At 39.4% G+C, this 11,958-nt stretch overlaps 1 long non-coding RNA gene across 1 annotated transcript; it reads right to left on the bottom strand.

Annotated features, from left to right (window-relative positions):
- Positions 1 to 442: 442 nt before the first annotated feature.
- Positions 443 to 11,637, bottom strand: LOC115499442. Its single transcript, XR_003964161.1, has 4 exons — positions 11,564 to 11,637; positions 8,981 to 8,986; positions 1,956 to 1,960; positions 443 to 454 (listed from the first exon to the last, which is right to left on the bottom strand). It is a non-coding gene; the product is annotated as an uncharacterized LOC115499442 (long non-coding RNA).
- Positions 11,638 to 11,958: the final 321 nt, after the last annotated feature.

Below are 11,958 nucleotides of genomic sequence, written 5' to 3'. Positions count from 1 at the left end.
GCATTTCAGGATCAGCTCATCCAGAGGAATCATGCATGAGCTGGTCACTCTTTTCCTTTGGCTCTAGTTTTCTCTTGAGTAAAATAGGGGTAGTAATATTATTTCTTCCGCAGGCTTTAAAGTGAGGCTCGGGTTATATGGATGGGAAAGTGCCTTATAAACTCCAGAGTTGTTACCTGTGTAAGTCTGTTCTACTCTCATAATATTCAAGTGATATCTATCGTGAAGTCTTATTCTATGGGTGGTCATGTTCTAAGTCTGGGAATTGAACCACAGTGAGGTACCCAGTAGAGACATAAGTATACTTTTTTTTGTTGTTTGCAAATAAAGGTGAAAATATTGGTATTGGTCAAGCTATAAACAGTTTCTCTGGGTCTTTCAAAATGAAGTTCATTGTCTATTCCAAACTCCCTCCTCATCCAGTATTCCCGTCAGAAGATACGTTCACGTGACACTCACCCAGTTGCTCAAGTCACCGTCTTTGATTTCTCCTTCCTTTACCCCTTCTGCATCTGATCTGTTGGTGAGTCCTACTTCCTCCACCTGCAGAAAATACCCAGAAATCTCTCTTTTGCCATCTTTCTCTGCTGCTACCATCCAGACACAAGCATACTTGGCTCCCATCCTGCCTGTCACAATGGTTTACCGACTGCTTTCTGTGTTTCTGCTGTTATCATTTACCTTGCCTCTTCTCCAAAGCGGTCGAAGCGTCTTTGAAAAATACTATGTCATTTCCTTGCTTAAAAGCATCTAATTGTCTAGGCTTCAAATTCCTTAGCATGACTGCTCATGCCCTTCGTGATTTGGCTTCTGTCCCCACTCAGAGCACAGCTCATATGTCAGGCTGGTTCACTTGGCTCTCATCACATGGGCATCCATGCTCTTCCTCAAGAGCAGATTATCCCCACATCAGAGCATTCACCTAACTCTTTCCTTGGCCTAGAAGTTTTGGTTCCACATCTTTGCATGGCTGCATCCTTCTTCTGAGTCAAATGTCCTGGCCTCAGAGACACTTCTCTGACCACCCAAAATAAGGTCCACCAGCCTGGTCACTTTCTCACTATGCTGCCTTTGGTTTTCTTTCTTTCTTTTTTTTTTTTTTTTCAACATTTATTTATTTTGGGGACAGAGAGAGACAGAGCATGAATGGGGGAGGGGCAGAGAGAGAGACACAGAATCGGAAACAGGCTCCAGGCTCTGAGCCATCAGCCCAGAGCCTGACACGGGGCTTGAACTCCCGGACCGCGAGATTGTGACCTGGCTGAAGTCGGACTCTTAACTGACTGCGCCACCCAGGCGCCCCGCCTTTGGTTTTCCTAACATTTATCATTATCTGAAACTATTGTTCATTTGTTTACATCTTTGTTATCTGTTTTCACCTATACTACAGACTCCATGAAAACCAGAATCTTCCGTATCTGTCTAGTTCCGTACTGTGCCTGGCTACCAATCTCACTATGACACACACATGGAATAGCATCTAGTGCATAGTAAACCCACAGTTGGTATCTTTACAGTGCATGAAGTGGGCTCTCTTATTTTGAGCGTCATTTTATTGTGCCTTTTAGGTATAAATGTCAAATAAAACTCCAAAAATCACCCCTACTTATTCAGATAGATTTGAGTTGAACAGCACTGAAAACAAATTCCTTAATTTAGATGAGTTGATGAGTGCCTTGTTCAGTGAAAAACATACACGTGTGTACACACACACACACACACACTAATAAAATTAGGCTTCAGAAAATTACTTCCTTGGAAAAACTATTTTTCCTAAATCATGGAGTGTTCTTTGTGGAATTAAGAGCAGCTGCATACAGAAGGAGAGTAGATGCAAAGGAATTACAAGTAGGGGGTGTGTAGATCTGGTATATTCATCATCTCAATCTAGTGGAAGGCTTGTTAAAAGAGAGAGAGTGGGGTGCCTGGGTGGCTCTGTCGGTTAAGCATCAGACTTCAGCTCAGGTCATGATCTCACAGTTCGTGAGTTTAAGCCCTGCGTTGGGCTCTGTGCTGACAGCTCAGAGCTGGAGCCTGCTTTGGACTCTGTGTCTCCCTCTCTCTCTGCCCCTTCCTCCCTCCCTCTCTCCCTCCCTCTCTCTCTCACTCTCAAAAATAAACATTAAAAAATTTTTAAGAGAGAGAGAGAGAGGAGACTGAACAGAGCTCAGCAGTAGAAAGAGCTTGGTATTATTTACCAACACACAGAAAAGTACCCAACAATGGTCCTTTGGTACATTAATGGTACATTAAGGAGCCATAATACCCTCCTTGTGGGTGAATGTGAGGTTTTCCATGAAGAGAATGTATATTCCCCATTGCCAGCCCTCTGGGGAATTTCCTAATCCTGTTGCAGATTAGGCCTGGGGCATGAACACTTTAGAAATGGGAGGGAGAAGCTCCCATGTTTCTGGGGGACAAGCTTCCTTAGACTTGACTGTGATGAGAGGTGCTGGGAAAACCATGGGCAGCGGGGTATGGGGGCAGGGACATTGCCAGGGACTGGTTCCTGCATATGCAGAAAGGCTCAGAACTCAGAGGCATGGCTGAGGAAGGGACCATCAAATTGCACTTTTCCATGGATTCTGAATGAAGCCACTTCTTGGATCAACTATAAGTTATTCTGTGACCTATGTCCATTTTATTATCCTCCATCTGTGAGAATGTTCCCTCACCCTTGGTCAGAGCAGGAGCCCTTTGTATCCTTCATCCAGAATGGAAATGAGATAGTGTTGGCCAGGGTGAGGCCCATGTTTAGGCTTCAGAAAGCCTATGTTTAGGCCATGTTTAGGCTTCCCTCTGCCTCCTGTGGGGACATGGGTACAGGGCAGAGTGTTTGGAGATAGAGGACACGTGCTCTATGGTGTCTCCTGGAGGGGCATGGCAGGAGTGTTCCTTTCCCCTCAGTGCATTCTGCTGGTGAGTCTGTGATTAAGGCAAGCCTCTCACCCACCCCTCATCTGGGTACAAAGTGTGTCCTAATGTGGAGGTTGCAGTCTTTTGGTGGTCACCTGCCCCAGTAGGTTAGAGCAGGGAAACCTGGGAAGGGAAGATTGAATCTCAGCTCCAGGCCAGAGCATGACACATCAGTCAGGTAGCTCCCACCGGCACCCAGGTAAATGCTGAAATTCACGGGGTATGGCCTTGGGCACCCAGAGAGGTTTGTACACTGTGAGTATCCTCCTGACAGAGATAGTACAACATTAAATAGCAAGCATAAAACATCTTGGGAGATGTTGACAGCTTGGGAGAGAGTGGAGAAAAAAGGAAGCTATTACATTTTAGTAACTTTAATGGCACTTTTGCCTTGCTTTTTGCACGCGGAGCCCAATGGATTATATAGTTAGTCTGGGTTTAATGCGTAGTTTTGTGGCTGTCCAGATAACCTCAGCATTCCTGCCCCCCCTCCACACCTTTATCTGCCCAAGGAGGCTGCCAGAACGTTTCTCAAAGGCATTGCCAAGTCTTATAAGAGCAGTGACTGAGACATTGGTCGTTGGGGGTGCGGGATCTCAGTTGAAAGTCCGAAAGGATAAGAGTTGTCCCCGAAGTTATATTTCAGCCAGCTCCTGCACTTTGCAGACCTGGGTGACAGCAGTTCCTACCTAAAATCTATCCCTAAAAACAAATCTTCACAATTGTTAAGTCAAAACAATGGCTAGACATTTTCTTTCTTGTTGGACTTTTAGAAGTTTTGGGGTGTTTTCACCCAGTTACTCACAAAGCAACCTTAAATGTTATACTTGAAAATTTTCAGAATGTCAGAAAGGGGAATAAATAAGAGATTATCTAGTTCAACCCGTATAATTTACAAGTGGGGAGAGTAAGATCTGTACCATGGAGTAGGGTAGGAGAACTTTTCAAAGGTATTAGAATAAAGTGGTTAGTGGCAAGATTTGGGAAAGAACTTCCGAGACCCAGTCCAGAGTGGTTTCCACTAAATCTGAGTATTTCTTCCTTGGGGTTGGCCTTCTTTTTCATGAGTATTAAATATACCAAAGCCAGAATTTACTTTAAAAAAATTGTCACCATGTATTGAGTGTTTAGTACATGATAGGCACTCAGTATTCATGGTCTGCTTTAAGGTCATAACAATTTTGTGAAGATAATGTCATGGCCCCATTTTACAAGTGAGGATGTGAAATCACAAAGAGTACAAATTGAGTAATTAGTATATGAATTGGGATTCCAAATCCAATTTAGTGTCGCTCAGAGCCTTTTGTAGTAGGTTGAATGTAACCCAAAGATAAGTCCATGTGGAACCTGTGAATATGGCCTTGCTTGGAAAGAAAGTCTTTGCAGTTATAATTAAGATAAGGATCTTGAGATGAGGTCATCCTGGATTGTCAGTGGGTCCTACGTCCAGTGACAGGTGTTCTTATGAACCACGGAGAGAAGACACAGACACACCAAGGAGAAGGTGATGTGAAGATGGAGGTGGATGTTGGAGTGGTGTGTGTATAAGCCGAGGAACGCCACGGTTTGGAGGCAGCCACTAGAAGCTAGGAGAAAAGCATGGAATGGATTCTTCCTCAGAACCTCTAGAAGGATCCAGAACTTCCAATACATTGATTTCAGACTTCTGGCCTCCAGATCTGTAGAACATAAATTTCTGTTGTCTTAAGCCACCAAGTGTGTGGTAATTTCTTTCAGCAGTTCTAGGAAACAAATGCACTCTGCTTTTTTTTTTTTTTTTTATCATATCTCATAGCTTCTTCTGTATAGTTTTCTACCTTTAGTTTACCTCCTACTCTCAAGGTATCCCTCAACAAGGAAATTTATAGATAGTGGATAGAAATAAAATTAAAAGAAAGTGGCTCATATCTGATTGCTGTTTTGCAGGCCATTTCTGGATCGGTTGATTCCATTACACAAGCAAGAGTTCTTAAAATAAATTTCCTTGGAAAAATAAGGGGAAGTACCCACAGTGAATTGCAAACTATTGTTCCAGTTGCTTTATGTAACAACAAAAATAATAATAAATAAATAAAAAAGGCACAGGCGACTGAAATCATTCACAAATCATGTGATTTTAATATGGATGATACCGTGCAGAACTTCTTTGTTTACTAGGACCTTTTTTTCACATGCAGGATTTCATTTTGTTTCCTTGTCAAGCCTATATTTTTTTGTGTTATTTTACTCATGAGAAGACAGTAGTTCAGCCAGTTATCTGCCCAGGGTACCATAGTTAATATGTGTCAGAACAGGGAACTGAGCCCAGCTTATTTGCCAAAATGCTTTTACTACTATGAAATAAAGGAATCACTGACTTTTTATGGTATAACCCCCTTGTTTTAGTGGTGAAGTGACTTGTGCATTGAACTCTTAGTAGAAACAGAAGAGAGATCGAAAGATAACCAAAAGGCTTATACTCCAGGCTCTTGGCTTTTCTTATCTCGTCTGATTCAAAGCATGTTCTGGATAAAGGAAAATTATTGTGTGAGGTATTCTGGAACTTTAAGTTGGGATCAAAGTCATAAAACAGCCAGATGTTTTGGAGCAAAGCTTCCAAAAAAGCTAGAGAATATACAGCGATGACCACAGCTCAGCCAATTTAAGATTTGGAAGAGGACCCTCAGTTTTCTAGTTTGCTCCAATGGCCAAATTCAGGGTAAGAACTAAAATGGGAGAGGGGTACACTCTAAAAGTTTATAAGATTTGTGACATCTTTTCCTTTCTTTATATATTTGAATCCCTATAGACCTGAGACATAGAAGGTATTGCCACCATTTTACACATGAGGAAACTAAGGCTTACAGGGACCCTGTGACTTCCCAAGATGACTTAGCAAGAAAGCCTGAGATTCTAGCCCAGATTTACATACCCCCCTTTTCCATCAGACTTCATGATAAAATCACATAGTGGAGATAAATTTGATTCCTGTCAATGGGGCCAGAATTTTTACAAAGTATAATATACAACGTTGGACACTGGGTGACAAATTATTAATGTCCCTGAGGAGCTCACATCAAGTTGAAGAAAGGCAGAAAAAAGCCTTAACAGAGCACCTAAATTACAACGACCATTCTGAACACATAATTTTAAAAGCCCATCCTTGAGTCTGTACTGTGAGCTCTCCACAGTTAGGCACTGTTCTTTACTATCTAGGATGCCGATTGGAAATAAGCAAGTCCTGAATGATAGAAGTTAAAATAATACAGATATTTATCAATTGATTAACCAGAAGGCTGGTAATTGACAATTCTAGGTCTGGTTCTATGGCTCAGTGATGCCTACAAGCATCCAGGTTTTCATCTATGTGCTTGTTGTCTCATGGTTTTATAATGGCTTATGTACACCAGACCCCACATGCTCAAACTAGTGCCCTAAAGCCGGGAAAAAGTATTCTGTAAAAGGCTCTATCAGAGACTTAGTCTATGTCAGGCATTGTGTTTATCTCATTTAATTTTTACACGCACAAATAACGTTGAGAAAGTTATAATTATCCGCCCCTTACATGTAAAGCAATTGAAGGATTATTTAATTTGCCCGGGGTTATGGGTCCAGAATTAAAACTCAGGTCTAAAATACTCCAAAGGGTGCATAAAACTTGCTATGCTGAAAGCTATAGTCCTTTCAGATAGCAGTAGATATTATTGTAGCCTAGTGCTATTACATGGCAATTCAAACTATTCTATGCCCCCCCCCTTTTTTTCCTTTTGAGAAAGAGAGACAGGGAGCAGGAGGATCTGAAGTGGTCTCTGCACTGAGAGCAGTGAGCCTGGTGTAGGGCTCGAACTCACAAACTGTGAGATCATGACCTGAGCTGAAGTCAGACACTCAACTGACTGAGCCACCTAGCCACCCCTACTCCTTCTTTTAGCAGATGAGGATCCTGCTGCAAAGAAGCACGAAACAGTTCATACCACTGTTAAGTAGTGAGCCACATCCCAGACTCCCAACTCGGAGCTTCTGCTCTGCTGTGTAGAAACCTTTCTGCTTTTCTCCCCTCAACTTTATTCTATTTCAGTTTAGGAGAGGACAGGTTTAAGATGAGCATATGCCTTAAATATTTCAGTGAGCAGGTGGGGTGATGGGGGTGGAATGGGTTATGCATTGCTGTCATATCTCAGAGAAGGCTAAAATACCAAGAATGTTTCTGCCTTTCCTATAAGATAAATGCCAAGAAAGAAACCACTTCAAGATGCTCTTGTCTTGCTATGCAGGAGTGGGGGTGAGGGCTAGAAGGGAAGAAAAAAAATAAAGAAAAAGCAAGTAAAGGCCTAGAATGTCTTTCAATCTACATTAGCAAGAAAACTCCACTATTCCCTCCCTTTTAACCACTGCTTATATCAGATGAAAGACTGTTCATCATTTATCTTTATCTTCTTTCATAAAGACCTTCACTGCTTGAGGTTTGAGATAGCCCTGGCTGGACAAGGGCAAATGAGCTGGAGCAGTGTGTTTAAGTTTGTCCTTTTTCTGTGCGCCTTCAATTCCTTTCCATTTTCTTCACATTCTTGGCTATGCTGCTGTCACTGTCTCTGCACTGGATTTTAATGTCTTCAAGATTCAGGATTCCTTTGCTTTGATAGCAGTATTCAATTAGTTTAGCCCCTAGTGTCCTGTCCAAAGTCCTGTCTTCCTTGGTGCCTCATCAAATGTAATTTAGGAATTGGGATGGAGATGGGGTAGAATCTAAGAAAGAATTATAACACTCCATGATAGAAAACTTAAGTCCATAATATTTTCACATAACTTCTAAAAATTTTAAACTATGGGGAAAATGTAGCAGGCATATTGGAGTCTTAAATCAACCTAATTTGCCAGACAAATTAGATAATTAACAAAGATATTCTTGAAGGATCATTAGCAAACTTAGATCTGAACATGTAACCATTACAATACATGTTTTTCTCATAAAACAGCCAACATGATGACTAGTAATTAACCTAGGAACTGACAGAACATTTTTCCTTCTGTTCCTTTCCCAAGCAGAATTGTGCCACAATGACAAGGAAAGCCCAAGAGAATTTTGATTTCTTCAGTGTGTATTAATTATATGTATTTATTATTTATACCATACGTTTGCCCACACAAAATATATCTGGTACTAATGTCAGTATCAGGATCTCTTACTTATTTCTCATGGTCTGTGGGGAGATGGTTCTAAGCAAAGTCCCCCAGTTTTAGAGCTAATATGTCTAGATTGTCTTTTCCATCGAACAGGAGGTATAGCTAATGCATTGTTTTTATTGAACAGAGGTTACTAATGTTGTTGAGCACATGCACTGTGCCTGGCATAGGGTGAGGTGACTTTTGTTTACCCCATTTAGTTTTTATTAAGATGATTTTATGGGTCAGAACTTCCAGGCTTAGAGAAGTAAAATGGTTTGAATTAGATCCATCTGATTTTCAATCCTATGCTCTTTCTTCTATACCACAGTGCATATGCACGTGCACACACACACTCATTTATATTTTCACTGAAATTCTGATTTGACATAAGTTGTAACATGAAAAATGGTCCCTTTAGGTTGAATCCTTCCAGGGCCACACATCCAGATGTCACCACACATAAACCACACATTTTAATTTGTGATATTTCCAAAATATCTAAATGGATTTGTGAGACACATAAATCCTCTCTCCTTTTTCTCAATGAGTTGTCAGTTTTATTTAGCCAGGTTTATAGAACTTTACACAGAGGAGGCCACATAGTGAAGGATCTAATGAAGCATGTCTCAGTAGGGCATTGTTCTAATGAGACAAAGTTCAGGCAACATTTCTCAGTACAGATAAAGGCCTATCAGAGAGGAGGAAATCACTAAACCTTGTTACACAACAAAACTTTTGTACCTGAAGTTTATATTTCCATCCTGAAAGGCCAAATGCTGCCAATATATACTTTCATTTTGAGGGAATTGACAAGTAAAAATTGTATATATTTAAGGTGTACAAGTTGACGATTTAATGTATATAGTGAAATGATTACTCCAGTCAAACCATTTAACATATTTCCTCACAGAATTATTACTGTTACCTCTCCGCCCCGGGATAGAGTACCTAAATATGCTCTCATAGAAAATCTCTAGCATTCAGTACAGAGTTAACTATAGTCATCATGCTATGTATTAAGTCTTTAGACTTATCCTACATAACTGCAAATTTGTACCCTTTGGCCAACATCTCCCTTTTTCCCCAACCTCTCTGCCCCAGGTGACTGCTTCTATGTATTCAACTTTTTTAGATTCTGCATATAAGTAAGATCATGCAACTTTTTCTTTGGCTTACTTAATTAGCATAATACCCTTCATATTCATCCGTATTGTCACAAATGCAAGATTTCCTTCTTTTTAAAGACTGAATAATATTCTATTCTAGGTAGCTAGCCTTAAATTTTCTTTATCCATTCATCTGTGAAGGGATATTTAGGTTGTTTCCATATCTTGGCTGCAATGAGCATGAGAATGCAAATATCTCTTTGATATAGTGATTTTATTTCTTTTGGCTATATACCCAGAAGTGGGATTGCTGGATCATATGATGGTTTTATTTTTAATTTTGGGGGGAAACTCCATATTTTTTTTCATAATGCCTGTACCAATTTACATTTCCACCAACAGTGTTCAAGGGTTTCCTTTTCACCACATCCTTACCGGCACTTGTTATCCTTTGTCTTTTTGGTAATAGTCAGACTAATAGGTATGAAATGATATCTCACTGTGGTTTTGATTTGCATATCCCTAGAGATGACTGATGTTGAGCATCTTTGCATATACCTGTTGGGCATTTGTGTATATTCTTTGAGAAAATGTCTCTTCAGGTCCTTTGCCCATTTTTTAATTGGGTTTTTATTTTGTTATTTTGTTTTTGCTTTTGCTATCGAGTTGTTTGTGTTCCTTACATACTTTAGATATTGACCCCTTATCAGATCATGATTTGCAAATATTTTTCCAAACTGTAGCTGTGTTTTCATTTTATTGATTGCTTTCTTTTCTGTGCAAAAGCTTTTCAGTTTGATATAGTCCCACTTATTTGTTTTTGCTTTGTTTCCTGAGGTTTTGAGGTTTTGGGGCCATATCCAGAAATGGCATTGCCAAGGCCAATATCAAGAAGCTTTTACCCCATGTTTTCTTCTAGGAGTTTTCTGGTATTAGGTCTTACCTTTAAGTCTTTAATCCATTTTGAGTTGAATTTTTTGGTAGATTATGTAAGATAAGGCTCCATTTCCATTCTTTTGCATGTGGATATCCACTTGTCCACACTCTTTATTTAAACACTTTATTGAAAAGATTGTCCTTTCCTCATTGTATATTCTTGGCACCCTTGTTGAAAATTAATTAACTGTATAGGAATAGGCTTATTTCCGAACTCTTGATTCTGTTCCACTGGTCTATGTGTATTTTCTTCTATGCCAGTACCATACTATTTTGATTACTGTAACTTTGTAATATAATTTGAAATCAGAAAACTTGATGCCTCCAACTCTGTTCTTCTTTCTCATGGTTAATTTGGCTATTTGGTATCTTTTTTGGTTCCTTATGAATTTTAGAATTATTTTTTCTATTCCTGTGAAAAATGCCATTGGAATTTTAATAGAGGTTGTGTTGGCTCTGTATGTATCTTTGAGTGGTATGGATATTTTAACAGTATTGATTCTTTCAATCCATGAACATAGGATGTCTTTCCATTTATTTGTGTCCTCTTTAATTTCTTTCCCCAGTGTTTGTAGTTTTCAGTGTATACATCCTTCACCATTCTTCACCTCCATCATCCTATTCCAAAATACAGTAAAACCTTGGTTTGTGAGCATAATTCATTCTGGAAACATGCTTGTAATATGAAGCACTGTATATCAAAGTGAATTTCCTCATAAGAAATAATGGAAACTCAGATGATTTGTTCCACAACCCAAAAATATTCATATAAAAATGATTATAATACTGTAATATAATACAAAATAATAAAGAAAATGCAAAATATAAAGAAAAATAAATTAACCTGCACTTACCTTTGGAAACCTTCATTGCTAGTGTGAGGGAGATAGGAGAGAGGAGGGTTATTGTGTAGGACAACTAGTGATAGTGATATCACTAACGGAATCACTGCTGTCTCTTGGCTCAGTGGAATCTTTTTCTTTCATGCAACTTTAACAAGGAAACTATCCAATGACACTTGCTTTTGCCTCCTTTTGAGGATTTCTCAGAAATGTGACATTTCATTGTCGTTAACCTGATCCATTGCTCACACTGCTGCCTTATTCAGGTCGTACTTTGTACAAAATTTTGCACTGTTTCCCAGTGAGGGATTCCTCCACCTTTTTCTCCTCCTCTTCTGCAGGTGAGATGCCAAAGACTTCTTATAAAATCTTGCAATTTTGGCCACTCATATACCTCATTCATACTTCTTGATGATTTCCTTCTTAACTTCCACTGTGATCATCTCCTTCTTACCATATTTCTTTTCAACCTTTTTCTGCATTGGGGCCATTGTATATGCTTGCACGGATGTTGACTGTGGGGATCACCCACAATCCCGCAGTGAGAAAGAAAGAAAGAACCAACCATTGGCTCAGTTTTCACCATCACATGTCATCTCATGTCACGTTCACCATCACATACCACTTGTATTGCAAGACGTTCCTTATTTATCGAGTTAAAATTTATTAGAAATGTTTTCTTGTCTTGCGAAACACTTGAAGAACGAGTTACTTGCAATCCAAGGTTTTACTGTATATTGTTCTTTTTGATGCAGTTGTTAATGGGATTGTTTTCTTGATTTTTTTTTTGATAGGTTGTTATTGGTGTGAAGAAACACAACTGAAGCTTTGTTGATTTTGTAATCAGCAATTGTACAATATTTATTTTATAGGTTTTTTGTGTGTGTATGTGGAGTTTTTAGAGTTTTCCAGAAATAGGATTATGTCATCTACAAACAGACAATTTGACTTAGTCCTTTATGATTTGGATGCCTTTTATTTCTTTTTCTTATTACTCTAGCTAGTACTTGCTG

Source organism: Lynx canadensis, chromosome D4, assembly GCF_007474595.2.
Source record: "Lynx canadensis isolate LIC74 chromosome D4, mLynCan4.pri.v2, whole genome shotgun sequence".
NCBI lineage: Eukaryota > Metazoa > Chordata > Mammalia > Carnivora > Felidae > Lynx > Lynx canadensis.
Note: the sequence above shows the minus strand (reverse complement) of the source record. Positions and strands in the feature narration are given on the sequence as shown.